The following is a 15912-nucleotide window of genomic DNA, read 5'->3' as shown; positions in this document are numbered from 1 at the left end:
AGCCACAAGCGCCCGTGACCACATTACCAGTTGAGCCAAGACTTGTAGGGGGAAAATAACAGATTCACATCCTTGACTGTTATTTCTCAAAGAAGCCCTGAAGACTGGAAATCTGACCCCTTTTAATGGTGCATAACTGCTTCGTGATATGGAGCTGTCGTGTTTTCCCCACATGACCGTTGGACTTGCCGTCCTTATATGCGGTATCGGTGTAGGGACCGTATTTTGAAGATACCAGGCAGTCACAATAGCCTACAACCTATCAAACTTAATCCAAGTGGACGCTGATGGTGCATGACTGCCTTATAAAAACACAGTTGGTCGACTCTTTTGATGTAGGTTATTTTGAGATTAGCATAAGCAGCTTTGGAGACGTTTTTGATATTTTTTTTTTGCGTTACATATGCATTGAAAGGAGCCTGGAATTGGCCTTAAGGACTTTTCTATCGCCAATTGAAGGAGGATATCGGAATGAGAAGCAAAACAAATAAACAACGTGAAAAGAACTAAAAGGACAACAGCGATTTAAACGTGGTAGCTCGTGTGGACTCCACACTATTTCTTTTGAGGTGTTAGGGTTTTTGTTGAGTTTTTATTTCGTTGTGATTTTTGGTAGACATTGGTGAACTCACCTTTTTACTTCTTAAATCCTTTACAGAGTTCGTATGACATAGTTCTTCGTGTAACGGTTTTGTGGACTGGTCACTTTGCTGAAAGGAAAGAGGTCACCATAACTGTTTTGGTTCCACTGAAGCAGTGGCAAGAAGCTATCACCCGAGGCTGCCCCGAGACCATTCGGGGTTTCATGTGCCAGCCTCACTGATGGTCGGAATAGAGCTCTCACGAGCCATCAACAACTCAGATGCGACCCGGTGCATTTCAAATATCTGCGAAGGTAAGGTGTTAGCCTAACCATAGCTCCAGCAGCATGCGTTTGCCTAGAACGTGTGTCCTGATTGTTTCCTCCTGAAGTAGATGTTGTTAGTCGTATAATTTCTCGACATTTAGCATTACTAAACTTTCTCTTTCTCGAATCAAGCTAAAAAATGCAGTGTGGTTTTGTGTTTATTGGATGACGCTATAATCAGGTGTACCCATGCTTTGTTGTTCTTGGGTTGACATTTAGAGTAATTGTTGGCTATTGATGATCTCCCGAAAGGCACTGTTGTTACACATTTCATAAAACGAATCATGCCACAGGCCTACGATCAAACAATCACAACGTGGAATAATTGAAGTCTTGGGTTTTCGAGTTTCCTCTCTCTACAGAAGCATTTAGGCTGCTGTCCATGGTGCTGAAGTGCACAAACTTGAATCTAGCGTCTAGCTCCCTACTCTCTGTGTGTGTGTGTGTGTGTGTGTGTGTGTGTACACGCTAGTTAAGCAGGGAGAGTTCAGAGTTGAAGAGGTTTTGCAGAATGTACCCAACTGTTTAGGGCTGGCTACTGACAAAACTTAAGTAGTATGATCAAACCAGACTCAAATGTCCTCCTCCTCCTTGTGTGCTTGTCTCTGTCTCACTGCTGCTCTCCTCTCCATAAAATAGTCTGTATCTGATGCTGCGTTATGATGCAGCCCTTATGTGACAGTGGAACCGCCTGCAGAGAGGTCTGCATGGTCATTGGTCACCATGATGCTAACACAAGTCTACAGCAGGCAGGGGAGGAAGGCTATGGAGACAAGACTACAGCAAGCTGGGCTAGGGAAGCCATAGACAAGAGAGTGGCTGGAATGGACGTTCCCATTGGATTTCTATGTTGGAAGCAGGGTCTGTGCCAGCATGGACACCATGCTAAAGCAGGCTAAAGCAGGCATGGGGCCTAAAGCTGTGGAGGCCATATAAATAATATCACTAGAACTGACATTCCCTAACAAGTTGACGTTCAGTGATGCTTGGACTGGCTTCTATAATGGTGACAGGCCGGGCCTGCACCAGAAGGGTTTCCATGTTACATCAGGCAGGGGAAGTCTGATGAAGGTTATGGAGGCAGTGTCTGCATTATACCTTGAACCCAGAACCCTGTTGAGTGTATGTGTGTAACAGTCTGTCATGAGAGCCCCAGCATGGTCACAATGTCTGTGAAGGACAGCAGGCAGGGGGCGATTAGGCCGGGTCTGCAACAGTCACCAGCAGTGATGTCATATGTCATCCCTGATGCTGTGTCTCTCTGAGAGGAGAGGGAGGAGGGGCGGAATCTGTTATCCCCAGTGGTGACTCGTTCTGTGACCCTTCCAACACTCTTGGCCCCCTGGAAACACAGCAATGAGTGACTGTTTTCCTGCCTCACTGCCTCCCTCCCTGCCTGTCTCCCTGCCTGCCTGCCTGTCTCCCTGCCTGCCTGCCTGTCTCCCTGCCTGCCTGCCTATGTCCCTGCCTGCCTATGTCCCTCACTGCCTGCTTCCCTCACTGCCTGCCCCCCTCCATCCATCCCTCCCTCCTTGCCTGCCTGCCTTCTGGTCTCGTACTCCCTTACTACTGATTGGGAAGGCTGACTGAATTGGGGGAAGGGCATATTCTCAATGATAATGTTAAACAGTTCCCCTCTTCCCTGTCCCTATTGTCTCCATCTCCCATCCCCCTCGTATAGTGACACCTTTACACATTGCACACACACACTAATGGACAGAGCCGTCTTCATCGCAAGAGTGATTGCGATAAATACAAGCCCATTCCAAAGGGTCATCCCAGCAAGGGGGGAGGAGGAGGAGAAGCAGCAGCAGGAGGAGGAGGAGGAGGAGGACACTGAGGAAGAAACAGTCCAGATCGGTGTTTTCATTCCTCCCCAAAGACTACTCATATCTGTAGTTATGCTGTCCATGTGGTGACAAGACAGTCCATTGGGATTTTCACATATTCTTACACCATACATATTACTTGTAGGCTGGGGCTGCCTATATTCTTACACCACATACAGTAAATTCCATACAGGGCTATAGTAGGCTGAATCTACCTGACAAGGCCTGTACATGCATGTTCATCAAGGGAATAATCAAGATTGGGCAGCACAGAACCATTGCCTCTAGAGTCTCTTGTGACAAACTTCACCAGCATGCACAGCAAGTGAGATTTGATTCTGAGTGACAAGGTTATTAACTCTGTTGTACCAGCCCAGTCCATGTCATGTGACATGTGTGGTGTCACCCTTTGCTCTCCCTAGTGGGAACCGTGCTTTTACTCTCTGCTCCATTGTCACGTCCTCTTAACTCTGTCTTTGACTCACATCTAAGCCCAGTAGGTTGAGAGAGCAGAGCACCACACACACACACACACACACACACACACACACACACACACACACACACACACACACACACACACACACACACACACACACACACATGTGATACCCACTACCCTATATTACATCCCCAATCCCATTTTCACAAGTCCCCTGCCACCACGACACCCTCCACCCAATCCCCACAGTTGGGGAAAGAAGAAACACACACACATAAACACACACACACACACAGGAGAAACACATATACACACACACACATGTAAACACAAACACAGGAGAAACACATACACACACACATACAAACACAGGAGAAACACATACACACACGTAAACACAAACACAGGAGAAACACACACACACATGTAAACACACACACACACAGATTGAGAGAGAAGAGCACAGCAGTAACTCCATGAGCTACACCATTACAGTTGTTTTCAATCACTTTGGTGCATTTGTTTCAGATGTAAGTGGTATATTTTAAAAACTCTAGACTAATAACACGTGTAATGCCCCCTGTCTTTTACGCAGAACATTTGATTTTGCGTTCATTGGAGTTAAACACATCTTTCACCCCTGAGTCATTCATGCAAAATCAAAGTTTTCTGCGAAATACCATGAGAATTTTTTTTTTTAGTCACCAATACATCAGATACACCATTTAGTCATTTTAACTAACCATTTATTCTAACAGCAAAAAAATGCATTTTGAAGTGTTGATTAGAAGGAATAGTAGATGATAAATAATATCCATACAGTATTTGGACATGACATGCAGAATTTGTTTTTGCAAACCATATTTTTCGTTGACAAGTATGTCAGTCTTACAGTTTCATTATCCTTATACCAGCGGTTCCCAAACTAGGGGTTGTGACCCCGTGTGGGGTAGCCTGATATGAAAATGGGGTCGCGGGAGAATTTCAAAAAGCCTGGTGAAAAAAAAATCTATACAGATTTTTTTTATTTCATTTGATAAATAAAATATTCTCATTTCGTTTTTGTATCTCAAAATCATTGTAATGGGGTTAACCTAAAATTCAAACAATGAGAGGGCGCCCTTAGATCGTGGGAAAAGGCTGCACTTGACCGTTGCATTTGAGTCAAGGTGAATGGCTAGGCCTGCTATACGTCTGCAAAATACACCGCACACTATAGGCTAGTGGGTTAGAATGGTGGGCTTATGGGGCTCTATATGTGCAATGATATACAGAGAGCAGCTGGCAGCAAAAGAGCTGAGCGCAGAACTCGGAGATATACTGCAGCAGGTAACTTCGATTTAAAATCAAATCACATCCAGTACGCGCACGCCTGTTCGCATTACCGTGTGGAGATATGGAACAATTTACTATTTCACACCGAGGCTTGGTGGTTATCAATGGGGAGGAATGTCGGAAAGATTTTTCTAATTGACGGAGGAATTGTTGTCATTCGCAATGAATGTAAAAAAAAAAAAGCGTTAACTTTCTGTGTGAGGAAAATAAAATGTGTCTCCTTGCCTACGTAACAGATATAGGCTATTTGGAAAACTGAACAAACTGAACACAAACGTGCAGGGGAACTACAAAAACATTCTACTGATGAGTGGGTTCAGAGGAAAGTTGCACACGCATGAAGAAACGCACACACACACACACACACACACACACACACACACACACACACACACACACACACACACACACACACACACACACACACACACACACACACACACAGTCTCCCAGCAGCAGCCATCATGCTCCCAGCCTCCCAGCATGCTACACATGTCCCCTCTCTCCTCTCGCCCCCCCACGTCCTCCCCCCTCCTCCTCCGGCCCCTCCTCCACTACCATCATCATGTAGCCCTGGCCTCAGCCCTCAGCTTCAGTCACAGGGTGCTTAGAGACCTGGTTGCCATGCCTCCTCCAGCAGGGCTATGACCGAACAACATGAAAGGCTGCATCTGAAATGGCACCCTATTCCAATACAGTGCATTACTTTTGACTGGGCTCTGGTCCAAGGTTGTGCACTATAGAATAGGGTGCCATTTTGGACGACATCAAAGTCTCCACATTAGACTCACCAGCCTCTAAAGAAAGGGCCTGCGGAAATGAATTCAATGGATATCAAGGCACTGGGATGTAATGTTCCCCAGTCTGTGTTATAACCCAGAATGTCACATGCTCTGTGATATGTCCGTCATACAGGACGAAGTACATACAGGATCTTTCTCAAGTCATTTCTTGGACGGTTCTCCAATATTGCGGCCCGTTTATTAGGTACACCACCCCGTTCACAGAATGTTAGAATGGGCAAAAACGAGCGACCTCAGTGACTTTGAGCGTGGTATGATCGTACGGTAATTTAGCAGACACTTTTATCCAAAGCGACTTACAGAAATGCCAGTTAACTGTGACACACGCAAAATATTCAGGATATGGCACACGTAAGAATCAAACAAACAACCTTGTTGTCACCAGCATCATATGTTCTTTGCACAGTAGGCAGACGGGATACATCTCAACTCCTTTCTCGGATGGCTGTTGGACGACTCCTGGAGGATTGAAATGTATCTTTTGTTAGGATGTCCTGGTTTAGCGGGAGCAATTTGAATGTGCATGTTGTCGTCGTTGAGTGTATGGAGAGAGACACAGCAGGTTACAACAGTGCATCTGTGTGTCAGAACATAGTGGTTAAGTCTATATCAGACACTTCTCCTAGCGATGTTTCAATGCACAGCCGCTGACTGCACACGCTTGCCCTACAGAAGCCACTCTGTAAAGAGGAAGAGGGAGAGGAGACAAAAATGAAAACACACACAGCGTGAGCTGACAAAGGGGCTTTTTATTTCATTCTGGTAAACAGAAGTTAGAGGAGACAGCTTTTCCAGTCAAAAAGAAAGCAGAGCTTGGAGGTTAACCTTCAGCTTCTAATAAATGACCTCTGTTGATATTCACTCAGCCAACAGTCTCAACCTTTTTGTGTTACTGTAACCCAGGCCCCGGTTACATGTTGTTCTGCCCAGAGAGTACCTCCTCATGTGCAACTGGCCATTATAGGCCAAGGCCGCGTCCATAATGGCACCCTGCGCACTACTTTTGGCTAGGGCCCATAGGGATCAGGGCCTAATTTCCCAGTTGCATGTAACTTAAAGACATTATCCTGTACTTTGGCGACTAGTAAGTGTTTTCTAAACCTCCCACTTTAGGCTGGATGTGTAGTTCTATGAGCAGAATTACTGTCTTACCTCAATTAGCCAAGAAATCCCTAGTTTGAAAGCAACTGTTTTCTAGCCCCCCCCCCAATGTGGGCCAGTCAACTAGCAATTAGAGTTTCAGCCAATGAGCTTCAGCCCCCTCTGCATTTGAGTGACAGGTAGCATGAGGCACACACAGCAGAGAGAGCGAGAGCAATAATATGATGCCCACCCACATCTGCACATTTGTGACTTAGTATGCAATTTTCTGGGACAAATACTGACTAAAAAGTATACAAAAGTACCAGAGAATACTTTTGAAGTGTTTCCCAAACAAGAATCACGTAGAGAGAACGTTCGCTAAGTGGGTCGTTAGATACTGATCGGATAAAAAGAAAAGCAGCGCTGCTCTCGGATCAGCTTTCTCCATTGAAAACGTACTTTAACATTAGAATTATTCCACAATACTGATGACGGATCAGCTCCTGACCTAGAGAGAAATTACCACCTATGGCTGTAAATAGGCTATTGAGGCAGCTTGTTATGCTTACCCAATAATAATGCACTAAATAACAGATTGGGCACATCATTGTGCACATGTTTTAAAACATCATGAAACCGATTGAGGCAAACATGAAAGACAGTAGCGTAGTTACAAAAACGAAATTGATTGAACATGACATTTATTTCAATAGGATTGAAATAGCCTATGTAGGCCCATTTTAGCCTAGATTTTCATGCCATCATCTCAGTTTTCATTTTATCTTTCACTTGTTGTAACAATTGCCAATACTTTGGCAACTTTGTATTTGTAGTCAAATTCGTTCTGAAGATATTGGTAGTCACAGTCAGACAGATAGCATAAACATATTGATTCTATGTTTAGCTGAGATCTTCTGTGAATAAAGTGATGAGGAAGGGCAAAAAAAGCGTCTAACGATGCGCTTTGGCTGCTCTGAGTGGTCTGGATCAATCATAGACGTGCCAAGGTCAAAAGAGCCACGTTACTAACGAAGGCTCAGGGAAACACCTCGGTTCTAACGATGGTCTTAATGCTACGAAGGCTTTGGGAAACGAGACCCAGGTCAAAAATAGTGCACTATATAGGGAATAGGGTGCCATTTAAAAAAAAAGTATTTCACCTTTATTTTATCAGGGAGTCATACTGAGACCAAGGTCTCTTTTAAAGATGAACCCTGAATTACATAAATGACAGAAAATACACACATCAAACTATAAATACAAAATGCAAGACAGAAAGAAAAACAAGGACATAAAAACAAACACATTAATCAGTATTACGGTCCTCAAACAGCCTTCTGAATTGCCCTAGAGGGACCAGAACATCAAATGAAAGAACATTTTGAAGATTGTTCCACAAATAAGGTGCAAGAAAACTAAAAGCTGATTTACTTAACTCATTAAAGACCAAAGGAATTCCCAGAGTTAGCCGTCCCTGAGACCGGGTGTGGTAACTCTTATGTCTAAAGTTTAGTAACGATGTTAGATACAGTGGGGCTTTTTGTAAAAAGGGCTTTATAAATGAAAACATAGCAATGTATCAACCTACGTGACATCAAAGTGGGTCAACCAACTTACTGGTAGAGAATGCAGTGATGAGTACTGAAACTGTCGCGCTTAATAAAGCGTTATGATAAACTGCATCTAACAGATTTAATGAAGCGGCAGCTGCATTCATATAGATGATGTCGCCATAGAAACGTTGACTGAATAATCTGCTTTCTTCTATTTAGCAGGAGGCAGGACCTGTTGTTATAGAAGACGCCCATTTTTATTCTTAGCTTCTTAACTAACTCGTCGATATGGTTTTTAAACCCTTTCCTGCAGTCAAATTGCCCTCTATTGGCCTCATGGGTGTAATGTTATTAATATTTTTCATAATTTCATCATTAATAAACATTATTTCTGAAAACCCACTGAAATTCCGGTGTTTCTATGTTAAACGGTTTTGTTATATTTCAGTTTTCTGTGGTGTAATATTGGGATGCAAACTAAAATGTTATACATTTCAACTCTGTATCTGACATGCTACAAGTGTCATATTTTTTAAGCCCTTAACCATGTGTGTGAGGTGTATACTTTTGTTTCAAAGTAGATTTGTTCAAGACTACTGAGAAACACTCTGTGTGACCCTAATCTGGCCACTGCAGTAAAATGTTATTAAAAACCAGCTTTTCATCTATCCAAGTGCCCAGATATTTGTAAGCAGGGACACGATCAATATAGACATATAAAGCACAAATTCTTAAATCATCAGAGTTATTTTCATGCGCTCTAGAGAGCAACATATACTTCATTTTACCTGCGTTCAATACTAATTTCAGGTCAATAAAGTTTTTCTGTAATACAATGAAGGCAGACTGTAGTTCAGATAGAGCCTGGTCAACCGTGGGGGCAATAGCATACGCAACAGTATCATCGGCATACAAGTGCAGGTTACAATTTTTTTTACAGACACGTCAATATTGTTAATGTAAAAAGTATAGGACCCGGAATCGAGCCCTGTGGGACACCTTTCATAATATCCAGGAAACCTGATTTGACGCCATCAGTAGATATGCATTGAGTTCTATCTGTCAAGTCATTGTTAAGACAGTTACATGCAGCCTGGTCTAGGCCAATTGAGGAAAGCCTCTGAATTAGAAACGAGTGATCAACAGTATTGACAGCCTTTGACAGGTCAATGAAGAGGGCAGCACAATGTTGCCTTATATCTATACAGTTAACCACACAATTTATAATAATAATTTGGTTCGCAGCCCTTCTCTTATGCTTTTTTCCCACTTTGTACACTCTGTGAATAGGCCAGGTTAGGCTGACTGCTTTGCTCACGTTAAGTTTCACTTTCCTTTGAGCTGCTCTCGAGATCAGGCTGGTTTGATCAGGCTGGTTTAACAAGGCTTAGTCCATTTATCCTCAGGGGTACTAGCATAGATATACAACACTAGATAGGCTGATATTATATAGCACCTATATATGGTCTGTGGGTACTAGTACCCCATGTTTAGAACCAACAATGACGTATAGCAGTGAATAATCAACACTAACAAGACAGTGAAGTTTCACACCGCACAGACCAATTCTTCAAAGGTTCACGGGCGATTAGATCATTGAATTCCAGACATGGAGTAATCCTGCTTTGTGTACGTTCTTTACACAGATATTCAGTATACAACAACAGCCGTGTCTGTCTGATGGGGATGGTGATCGATAGTGTTCTTTTGTAATGTTCTCATTTTAGTACAGATCATGTGATTCAATGCAATGTGGTATTCTGGGTATGGTATTGTATATGTGACGGATGACAGTTTGGCAAGCTGAGCTCTTCTTATGGAGTGTCTGTCTGTGTGCTTGCCAGGATCTTTACGTTGACATTAAGCTGTCTGCCTTCTAGGCAAAGTGTGTGTGGTGTGTGTGTGTGTGTGTGCGGGGGGTCCGTCTGTCTGCTGACAATGTGCTACTTACTGTTCGATGTTCCCCTCCTGCTCGAAGAGAAAGGCCTTAGCCCACTGTCGGGGTCATTTGGAAGTGAAGACTAGCTAACAAGGTTATCATGATGTAATATGGGTCTTGGATCTTTTCTCAGAAACCTACCCACTCATGTCATCTTTGTTGCCTGCCTCTTGCGTATTATAAGGTTTGGCTGGGTACAGGTACTGTAGGTCTGTGGGTGTCTGTGTGCATGCTTCTATGTCTCTGTTTTACAATATGTATGTGTATTTGTGCATCTAAATGTCTGTTGTCTGTCTGTACAAACCCATTTCCTACTCTGCCTGGGGTATCAACTGACCTGACCCCGCCCTCCAAGCTGAAACCAACCAATAACCATCAGTCTCTCTGATTGGGTCTGATTTGATTGGTCCTGTGTTGAGACGAAAAAGATTGAGGGAAAATCATTAGGATTCTCTGATTGTATGGCATCGGGGAGCTAGTGTAATTTAATTGTTTTTAATTTTACTGAGACTCCTGAGAATAAAAAAAAAACAAGGTGAATTAAATTTGTTCCACGGCAGTGAGTTATTATATTCTCAGCGTTCTGGTCCAGGAGTGGCATGGCTGTTTGTAAGATGTGTTAGAGAGAGACAGACAGAGAGCTCAGTTGACAGTATTGTTGATGGAAGTAGACACACACACACGTAATGTAATGCTAGACTGAAAGCTTGTTTGCATAGTTAGGATTGTCAGGCCCTGTTGCTTGCCTCTTGTGTGTGTTTTTCCAATAGTCTCCCTTCATAATCCCTCCAACTACTGTCATTATATCCAGTATGAGGCTGCTAGATATGATTAGAAGAATTCCTTGTGGCCACTGCTGATGATTCTAGTCATATTATACTGTTGATGATTCTAGTCATATTATACTGTTGATGATTCTAATCATATTATACTGTTGATGATTCTAGTCATATTATACTGCTGATGATTCTAGTCTTCTTATTATACAGTTGATGATTCTAGTCTTCTTATTATACTGTTGATGATTCTAGTCATATTATACTGTTGATGATTCTAATCATATTATACTGCTGATGATTCTAGTCTTCTTATTATACAGTTGATGATTCTAGTCTTCTTATTATACTGTTGATGATTCTAGTCTTCTTATTATACTGTTGATGATTGTAGTCATATTATACTGTTGATGATTCTAATCATATTATACTGTTGATGATTGTAGTCATATTATACTGTTGATGATTCTAATCATATTATACTGTTGATGATTCTAATCATATTATACTGTTGATGATTCTACTGTCATTATACTGTTGATGATTCTACTGTCATTATACTGTTGATGATTCTACTGTCATTACACTGTTGATGATTGTAGTCATATTATACTGTTGATGATTCTAGTCTCCTTATTATACTGTTGATGATTCTAGTCTTCATATTATATAAACTGATGATTCTAGTCGTCATGTTATACTGTTGATGATTTGAGTCTTCATATTATATAAACTGTTGATGATTCTAGTCATGTTATACTGTTGATGATTCTAGTCTTCATATTATATAAACTGTTGATGATTCTAGTCATGTTATACTGTTGATGATTCTAGTCATATTATACTGTTGATGATTCTAATCATATTATACTGTTGATGATTCTAGTCTTCATATTATATAAACTGTTGATGATTCTAGTCTTCATATTATATAAACTGTTGATGATTCTAGTCATCATGTTATACTGTTGATGATTCTAGTCTTTATATTATATAAACTGTTGATGATTCTAGTCATGTTATACTGTTGATGATTCTAGTCATATTATACTGTTGATGATTCTAGTCTTCATATTATATAAACTGTTGATGATTCTAGTCATATTATACTTGTCACGGTTATCGTCGGTGAAGGAGGACGAAAATGCAGCAGGACTGTGTTTGTTCATTTTGAACATTTATTAAATCAAAATGAACACAAAAAACAACAAAACGAACTCACGAAATACCGACAGTCTTCTCAGGCTCATACATGCTAGACAAGAAACAATCTCCCACAAATGACAGACACAAACACACCCTAATATATGGGACTCTCAATCAAAGGCAAAGGGAAAACACCTGCCTTCAATTGAGAGTCCCAACCCCAATTAACCAATCATAGAAACACACTCACTAGACTACACATAGAAATACATAAACATAGACCAAAAACCCGGAAATACTAAATCAAACTCCCTTTTACCAAAACACCACCCCGAACCACATAAAACAAATACCCTCTGCCACGTCCTGACCAAACTACAATAACAATTAACCCTTATACTGGCCAGGACGTGACAGTACCCCCCCCCCCCCCTAAAGGTGCTAACCCCGGAAGCACCTCAAGAAAAACAAAAAACCCCAAACAACAACAAAAAATCCCCCTAAACTAAAGGGAGGGAAGGGAGGGTGGCTGCCGTCACCGACGGCACTTGTGCTACACCCCCCCTCCCCAACCCACCTATGCAGGTGGTGGTTCAGGCTCCGGCCTATTGTCTCCCAGAGTGCCGACCCCAATCAACCTCGGACCGTAGGCAGACTCCCCCTGTTCCGGATCATGGGCAGACTCATTAATTAAACAGTTAATCACTTTCAGTTCTGAAAGTCCGACTCGTCCTATTCCCGCTCCCCGCACTAGCCTGGAGGTGCGTTTTCCCAAAGGCAAAGGGAAAACACCTGCCTTCAATTGAGAGTCCCAACCCCAATTAACCAATCATAGAAACACACTCACTAGACTACACATAGAAATACATAAACATAGACCATAAACCAAAAACCCGGAAATACTAAATCAAACTCCCTTTTACCAAAACACCACCCCGAACCACATAAAACAAATACCCTCTGCCACGTCCTGACCAAACTACAATAACAATTAACCCTTATACTGGCCAGGACGTGACAATACTGTTGATGATTCTAGTCATATTATACTGTTGATGATTCTAGTCTTCATATTATATAAACTGTTGATGATTCTAGTCTTCATATTATATAAACTGTTGATGATTCTAGTCATCATGTTATACTGTTGATGATTCTAGTCTTTATATTATATAAACTGTTGATGATTCTAGTCATGTTATACTGTTGATGATTCTAGTCTTCATATTATATAAACTGTTGATGATTCTAGATCCCATTCTAATATAGAGCTGTTAGTTATAGCGTTGTAATTATCAGTTTATAGTGAAAATGCATGTGTCCGAAAATCCTATGTCTCTTGCATCATATGAAATAAATGGCCTCAATATACACTACCATTCAAACGTTTGGGGTCACTTAGAAATGCCCTTGTTTTTGAAAGAAAAGCACATTTTCTCTCCATTTAAAATAACATCAAATTGATCAGAAATACAGTGTAGACATTGTTAACGTTGTAAATGACTATTGTAGCTGGAAACGGCAGATTTTTAATGGAATATCTACATAGGCGTACAGAGGCCAATTATCAGCAACCATCACTCCTGTGTTCCAATGGCACGTTATGTTAGCTAATCCAAATTTATCATTTTCAAGGCTAATTGATCATTAGAAAACCCTTTTGCAATTAAGTTAGCACAGCTGAAAACTGTTGTCCTGATTAAAGAAGCAATGAAACTGGCCTTAGACTAGTTGAGTATCTGGAGCATTAGCATTTGTGGGTTCGATTACAGGCTCAAAATGGCCAGAAACAAAGTACCTTCTTCTGAAACTCATCAGTCTGTTCTTGTTCTGAGAAATGAAGGCTATTCCATGCGAGAAATTGCCAAGAACTGAAGATCTCGTACAACGCTGTGGACTACTCCCTTCACAGAACAGCGAAAACTGGCTCTAACCAGAATATAAAGAGGAGTGGGAGGCCCCGGTGCACAACTGAGCAAGAGGACAAGTACATTAGAGTGTCTAGTTTGAGAAACAGACGCCTCACACGTCCTCAACTAGGCAGAGTTGTAAAGAAAAAGCCATATCTCAGACTGCCCCAAGATGGGCAAAAGAACACAGACACTGGACAGAGGAACTCTGCCTAGAAGGCCAGCATCCCGGAGTCGCCTCTTCACTGTTGACGTTGAGACTGGTGTTTTGCGGGTACTATTTAATGAAGCTGCCAGTTGAGGACTTGTGAGGCGTCTGTTTCTCAAACTAGACACTCTAATGTACTTGTCCCCTTGCTCAGTTGTGCACCGGGGCCTCCCACTCCTCTTTCTATTCTGGTTAGAGCCAGTTTTCGCTGTCCTGTGAACAGAGTAGTACAAAGCGTTGTACGAGATCTTCAGTTTCTTGGCAATTTCTTGCATGGAATAGCCTTCATTTCTCAGAACAAGAATAGACTGACAAGTTTCAGAATAAGGTACTTTGTTTCTGGCCATTTTGAGCCTGTAATCGAACCCACAAATGCTGATGCTCCAGATACTCAACTAGTCTAAGGCCAGTTGTATTGCTTAAGCAAGACAACAGTTTTCAGCTGTGCTAACTTAATTTCCAAAGGGTTTTCTAATGATCAATTAGCCTTTGAAAATGATAAACTTGGGTTAGCTAACACAACGTGTCGTTGGAACACAGGAGTGATGGTTGCTGATAATGGGCGTCTGTACGCCTATCTAGATATTCCATAAAAAATCTGCCGTTTCCAGCTACAATAGTCATGTACAACATTAACAACGTCTACACTGTATTTCTGATCAATTTGATGTCATTTTAATGGACACATTCTTTTGCTTTTCTTTCAAAAACAAGGAAATTTCTAAGTGACCCCAAACTTTTGAACGGTAGTGTATGAGGTCTTCTTGGTTTTAGATGGAAACTCCTCTGCTCGAAGTTTAATTAGTGCTAGGCACAGTAAATAGATAACCTTTGGACTCTGCTCACAATTTGCTCTCTATTCATTTTTCCATCAATCGTCTTCCGTCCTGGAGGCATACGCTATGTGGGAACACAATTTGCTCCAGGTCAGGACAAAGCTTTGGTCAGCTGTGTCTGATGTCTGATCTATTTCCTGTTTTATCTGTGTGTTCCTTCAGCTGAGTTATTCACCATGTAGTCGTGTGGTGCCAGACATCACACCATAGATTGGTTGGTGGTAGCTAGATGGTGACCACTGTCAGTCGTGTGTTTGAGCTGTACGTGTCTGCCTCTCAGTCAGTGTTTCTTACTGTGTGTCATCTTGGAACAATGCTGATGAATCACAAGATCACAAAACTGCAATTCAGGCTTAATTGAATTGCCTGTCTCAATTATGTGTGAATTGGTGGGTACCTTCTTGGCCCTGTCTTTCACACAAACACAAACTAGGTGCATCACAGCACTATGGAATGCGTGGGTTGTAACGACTCGCCTCAGCCTCTCAACACCAGAAGCCAAGGGTGCATGTTAATATGCTGTTGCCATGACTACAGGCTGACATGTTGTGCTCCAAGGGGTGTGAACTGATGTGTCTGTTATAGTAAGGATGTCATGTTGACCTGTCAGAGGGCAAGGTTGGGGACGGTTGAATGGGCATAGCATAATCCTGATGTACTGAATGTGTTGGCGTCTCGAGGTGTGTACGTTCTGTATACATAGACTAGCTGGCATATGTCATATAAGACATCATGTCGTATATGTCCCCAGACAGGGGGGCCACAGGCAAAACAAGTTTGTCTTTGTCAAAAGGATTCTCAGATACAGATCTGACTTAAAGGCGTTGCATGGTCAATCCGATGTCGGAATTGGCTGTACACCATTTACTGCGATGGCGCTCTCCGCAAACTTCAGGGCTTTCATACTTCTTGTGCTTAGCGGAGCAGAGCAGAGCTATTGTGAAGGAGGTTGTCAAGGAAGTGAGTTTGTGTTTATACAGGACATCCCGCCCTCATCTACCGTCAACCAATCATGTCAATGCGGAGCTATACGGAGCCATCCGCATTGTTACAACATTTGATTTGGCCTCTGCATGCCTCCGGAGGCTCCGCAGTTACGTCACACCCTCCATACGAAGCCTCCGACCACATCTTTGGATCAAGCA

The 15912-nt window shown here is 42.1% G+C and overlaps 1 protein-coding gene across 1 annotated transcript in view; it reads left to right on the top strand.

Moving 5' to 3' along the window:
* The first annotated feature begins 140 nt into the window (after positions 1-140).
* LOC115159136 (protein FAM163B) overlaps positions 141-15912 on the top strand; it is a 39944-nt gene continuing 24172 nt past the window's right edge. Inside the window, exon 1 of the mRNA XM_029708572.1 lies at positions 141-895. The gene's annotated coding sequence lies outside the window, so the exon portion shown is untranslated. The remainder of the gene's footprint in view (positions 896-15912) is intronic.

The sequence above is a fragment of the Salmo trutta genome, chromosome 23, assembly GCF_901001165.1.
Source record: "Salmo trutta chromosome 23, fSalTru1.1, whole genome shotgun sequence".
NCBI classification, from domain to species: domain Eukaryota; kingdom Metazoa; phylum Chordata; class Actinopteri; order Salmoniformes; family Salmonidae; genus Salmo; species Salmo trutta.
Note: the sequence above shows the minus strand (reverse complement) of the source record. Positions and strands in the feature narration are given on the sequence as shown.